We start from the raw sequence: 6,000 nt of genomic DNA on the forward strand, positions 1-6,000 counted from the left end.
GAGTCTTCACTAATTCATTGGATCATTCATTCATTCATTCAACAAGTTGGGAAACCCAAGTTATTGGGTTTCTTACTGTGTTTTTTTTGTTGTTCTTGTTCAAAAATTTTCATGCCATTTATTTGAAAAGATGCAGAGCTTATTCCCAAGTACAATTTTTATAGTTGTTCAGGTCCCAAACCTGTTAAAATTCAATCTTTCACAGATATAGAATTTAAGTTTACAAATGTTCTGGAAGGTGTCTTTGTAAGTGGTGGGCCAATTCAGGACACCCCTGCTAACTGCTGTTTCCACCTTCCTGGAGCTCTCTGGGTAGTCTCCACTCTGTTGGGCTTGATCCTGGCTAGGAGATGGCAGCCCCGACTCTGTTCACCACTGGGAGCCTGATGCCAACTGAGCAGGTATTTCCTGACTTTCTTATAAGGCGCCATATGTATCACATGACCTGGGCAGCCATAGTCACCGAAGGGGCTCCCAGCTACAATGAGAACACCTGCTTTGTCAGGCCTGTGTCTCTACAATAGATGCTTTTGGCAAATTAGCATGTAGTGTGGAGGAAGGTACAGGGAGGAAGACTGGGCTCACCTCCTTTCGTCAGTTTAGTACCCAATAATCTAATGGGTGGTTCTGGAAACAGGAAATGAATAAGAGTCACAAACCATCAGTAAATTTAGGTTTAGTTTTAGGAGAACAATGAATATGTTTAAATGGGACTGAAATAAATTTTAAAAATTGCCAAATCTTGTGATTTTAAGTCCTTAGTCCATAAATCTTCATTAGAAAACCCAATTTCATGTTGGCCTGGCTCACCAAGGGGTGAAGTGGCTTCTCAGCCCCAGCGACATAAGCTGAATGAAGCAGGAGAGGGTCCCAGAGTTACAGGTACAGCTTGAGGAGATCGTTTCTCACTGCTGGGGGGCTTCAGCACCCCCAGGTATGTAAACAGCAGTGTTACTAAGGAAGGGGAGGTATAGTTAACCCATGGGTGCTTCTCTTTGAGATCTAGTCCAGTCCGCACAGACTGCAGAGTAGCTACTTTGAACTTAAACTTATACAGAATGTCTTGTTGGTTTAGTGGGAAGAACTGTACAGACTCGAAACTTTGTGCAACCACATAAAATGGCTTGTTCTGTGCTTTGGCACACATGGCCATCTGGTTGGTTCCAATGTTATTAAGAATTCCTCGGTTTTCAACAGCTCCTTCAGCACCAACTATGAAAAGATCCACTTTCTCTATGATATAGCCAGCAGCAGCATCCAGGACCACAGTGACAGGGACATTGAGCTGGCAGAGGGCTTTGGCCATGTTCTTACCAGATAAGAACTGTGACTCTGTAAGGACATCCTGAATGTTGTTTCTTGGCCACCAGAGCTGCTTCCAGGACCCTCAGGACCACTCAGGAGTAGGCGTGAATTTATATTCTTGCCCTGTCTCTGATGAAAGTATGGCACAGGTCTGCAATTTTACTTCTTGACAATGATATTCTCTTAAGAAAAAGCTCTCCTTGCTCAATCATGATCTTTTTACATTTGGAGAAATCAGAGTGTTCAAGGGGGGAGGGCTGACAAAGTACCAGTTCCTCCCAGCCCCCAGGACAGGCCACAAGGAGTCCTGTGGCTCTAGTGAGATTCCCTCTCAGACCTTGCATTGTCTCCCCTTTGTCTTGCTTCAAGAACTCCGGCAACCACTGCTGAGGCCATTCAGGATCTTCTTTCATCTGAGACTTAAAGTATTCAGCATCCTGTCATCCACAGAGCCCAAGGGGCCTCGTGATGACCTCCACTGCACCAGTTCAGAGTGGCAGAGACTGACAGCTTGTGGTGCCCCTCCTATCTTATTTTCAAGGAACTTAAAAAAGAAAAAATACCTCACCTGAGGGTATATGTATTGATTTTAGAGAGAGAGAAGTATCTGTGGGAGAGAAAAACATCCATCGCATAAAGTTGCCTCCTTTATGCGATCCCATGGTGGATGGAACCTGCAACCTCCCTCACAGGGAATCGAACCTTCAAGCCTTTGGGGTACTGGGCGATGATCCAACCAACTGAGCCACTCAACCAGGTGGACAACATAGTAGGAAGCTACTATGTTTTAGCTGTTTCGATTTGGGCAAACTTAGATGATGATGTGACAGCGTCCCAGCTCCTTGCTTATGTCTCCTTGGGAGACAATCAATTGAATTCTATAATCAATTGAATTCTGAGATGGGCCACTAGGTAGGTCTCCTGTCCTTCCAGGGTTTGCCAGACTGGTCTTGGGGAGGACAGGACAAGGAGAGAAAGAAACAGGATGACTAATGGGGGTGATGGGAGGAGGAGCTGTTTCGATGGGGAGCTGGGGAAGAAAGGGGAGTCAGCACCCATGGGGTACGGAGGGCAGCTGACAACAGAAGGAAAGAGCGTTGGGAGTACTGCCGAAGACTTCGATCTCTATGATGGCATTTAAGAAATACCAGGGAAGAACTTGGATATTTATACATTGCTTTCGGCTGCTTTGACTTTGTTCTTTTAGACTGAACTGTGTAGGTGCTAGAGAAACAAAGAGGAATAATGTTTAACGTGTTTCTTCAGGAACCTTTGCTGTAGCGAGAGTAGTGTTCTTTCAAATCCTTCCAGCTTGAGGAACCCATGACCAATGAGCCAAAGATGGGAGAGACGGCTGGAGGAATTTAGTGGGAACCTACACGGGTCATGAAAAAATGGGCCCGATCAGGAAAAATAAGTTTCTTCTTCCATACTTGGGTAGATTGAAACAGAGCACTTTGTAGGGATAAACGATCCATTTCCCATCCTCAAAGTGCTCATGAGGTCAATTATGATGCTTCACCCCCACCCCTTCCCTCCTCCAGCCATAAACCTTGCCACACACTGCCCTGTCTTCTTAACAGTGGCAGGGCCAGGTGGCTCACCTGGCAACTTCTAAAGCATTGCTCTTATAGTGCTTTCTATCTTCGGTACGTAAGGTAGATAAACAGACACTATTTCCTCTATCTCTTTAAAACCTATGTGGCCATGAAAGAAAGAAACTAATAGACCACAACATTGTCTTTTCTATCGCTGCATTTAAAATGAAAAAAGTGAGACCATATAATCACTCCTAAAGCCTCTTCTTGCATCATGTCAGTTTACAGTCCATTAACCAAAGTAAGTCACAAGGCCAAGCCCAACATCAGTGGGGAAATGCATTCCACCTCAGACAGGAGAGGGAAAGAGGAATATTTCTTGACCAATAACACAGTCTCCCAAGAGGGGAAGGTGTGGAGTGCGGAGACCAGGATTGTTATGAAGCTATTCACAAAGAGCCAGCTGAGAGCCTGTGTGTTTTTACTAAAAAGACATTGCTAAGCCCCTGGCCTGTGCCAGGCACTGCATTCAATACTCAGGAAAACAATTCATAAACAACTAAGGTACAGTCTCTGGTGGCTAAAATGTTACCAAATCACGTGGTTCTTAAAAACAAAGAGGTGATTCAAATGGGAGCAAGGGAGGAATGCTTCCAATTTCTTCACTGCTGGGCGGCAGCCGCCAACACTTTCGGCCCCTTCCAGGTGTCAGCTGCTTCCCAGGGCCAGGGAATCAAGCCTCTGGATGCCAAGTAAGTGCTTCCCACGAGATACATGTGGCAATTAAGCCATCAGCCACTGTAGAAGCTTGCACTCTGGCTTTGCTTCTCTCCAACAGAAAATGAATGAAATTACAGGGATGGTTTCTGCCCCCCCCCCAGCCCTGCACTGTTACCCCTGCCAGAAATGCTGCAGTGATTCCTGTAAAGCGCTAATTGCCGATTTTAACAGAGCAAATTTGAAAAATCTGTGTATGGATTTTTCCCAAGACAAGGGGCCTGGCCAGGTTCACAGAGCAGAACCCACAGTATAGAGCCTGTGGGATGTCCTAGGAGAGGCATGTCACAGCTCCCGTATCCTTGGAGATGTCTCCCTTTACAGTGACCCTGAAGACGAGATAATTCCTTTCTCCTTCATCTTCCAGCACAGCCTGACCCCCTCCCTCTAGGGAGCTGAGTGGACCCCAGGTGCTTCCTTCTAGGACAGACCACGCCCTAGGTGTGCACTCCCCTGAGCTCGAGGAATAGCCAAGGGCTGCTTGCTAGGAGGGGTCTGGAAGGAGCTTTGACCAGAGGCAGTGTGTTCAGACAGGGGGGAGCAAGGTCCCCCTTGGTGTGGAATGCAGCTGACAGTGGGAGAGAAGCAGAACAGGTGGGGCTGCAAGTAAGAGGTCTGTTATCTAGGCACCACCATGTTTTGGCTCAGAAATCCAAGGAATACAAGAATTTTGACATTGAACCTGGCCTTCCAAGGGACTCTAGAGATACACAGAAGATAAAAAATTTTTACTTCCAGTGTGTTAGCTTGGTTTATAACTTTAAATATTTAGACTAATGGTTTAAGTGCCTCAATTTGTATTATTTCTCCAAGCCTCACAAATGTCCAAGGCAGGCCTGTAATTATACTAGGGACACAGAAGGAGCAGGTCAGTGCCCATTTCAGTGTTCTGTCAGGTGTCCATGATGAGAAATCACGGGGGCATCTTCCAAATCAGCAGGAATTTCAGATCTGGCTTACTAGCTCTGGGTTGAATTTCAGGCCACTGTCAGCTTGCAACTAATCTTCCAGTGCTTTATCCAGCCCAAATTATATTTACTCATTTACTTTTTTACAAGCATGGTTTTCCAACCCCAGAATTTCATCTCAACTATACTGTGTAGCTCATTCATTGATTTCAAATTTCCTGTACATTCAAAACGACACAGAATCACCAGCATGGATCACTTTTTCATTAACGGTGGGAGACGAGGAAAATTAAAGCAAGGGTTTATCAGACACAAGAAGCCTCTAGTCAAAGAACAAAACTAAAAATGATCATAGAGAGATTTCTGGGGACCAGGGGAGGAGGGGACCAGTCTGGAGAAGGGCACACCACAGAAGCCTAAGAATTTCAATAGAGCCCCTTTAAAAAGTCTTATTCTATTCTGACTCATAGAAGGCTTAAATATTAAACTGACTAATTAATGCAACCAAATATAAAACTACCAAGAGCACAAGTGCTGATGGCCCAAGGTTAAGTGTTTCTGGATAGGAACGCAAGGGAAGTACTGACTAGCACAGACCCACACTTTGCACAAGTAAAGGCAAGGCACGAACAACTGCTCCATGACCACTTATCTGTGAACTTTTGTTACTCACGAGGTGGCCTCAGACCTGCAGCATCAGTATCAATGAGGAGGAATTAGAAACGCCCCGTCTCAAGCCCCACCTCAGACCTGCCAAATCAGAACCTTCCCTCTAAGGAGATCCTCAGTGATTTCCATGCAGATTAACATATGAACAGGCTGCCCTTTGAGATTCTTGTTTTTTGGTTCTGGCTGCTTTGAGCAGACTATGAAAACAGCATAGCCACTGGCTGGAAACCACCCCTTCCAATTTCCCTCATTTTGCCCCTAACCCTGTACATTTCTTTATTGTACCTGTAACCCCACTGCCTAGAATCCTGGATCCCTGGGCAGTCAGGTGAAGGTGTTCTGCAGAGCAGGACAGAGGGTCTGTCCTGAAGGCTTTGTGTCAGGCTGATAAGTCAGGCTGATCCCTGACTGCCCACACAGAAATGGTCACCCTGTCCCTCCATCATTACATTCTTTCTGATCATAAAGACCCTCCCTGTAGTGAGGAAATCTCACATTGCAGTCATCAGCAACTTCTGACAAAGGAGAGATGACCAAAGCAGTAGCAATGCTGTCTGAAGATTCAGATGACTTCACGCCATGGGAAGTTTTGAGAAACATGTCCCTCTTTTGAGCTCCATTCAAAAGTCCTCGGAACAATAAAGACTGCTTATTTTAGCTCCAGGGAAACTTCACGCAAAAAATAAATAAATACAACACACCTCTATTCGAAATCTCATTTAGCTCATATTTTAGGTTACCTAGTTAATCCAGCCCATGCAGAAAAGGCCACCCAATTTCACATTTATAACATTAGTTTTGTA

At 45.3% G+C, this 6,000-nt stretch overlaps 1 pseudogene; it reads right to left on the reverse strand.

Moving 5' to 3' along the window:
- Nucleotides 1-876: 876 nt before the first annotated feature.
- LOC118990934 (translation initiation factor eIF-2B subunit alpha-like) lies at nt 877-5,797 on the reverse strand (annotated as a pseudogene).
- Between the last annotated feature and the right edge of the window lie 203 nt (nt 5,798-6,000).

This window comes from Sturnira hondurensis, unplaced genomic scaffold (assembly GCF_014824575.4).
Source record: "Sturnira hondurensis isolate 20B ecotype Veracruz unplaced genomic scaffold, ASM1482457v3 Scaffold0007401, whole genome shotgun sequence".
NCBI lineage: Eukaryota > Metazoa > Chordata > Mammalia > Chiroptera > Phyllostomidae > Sturnira > Sturnira hondurensis.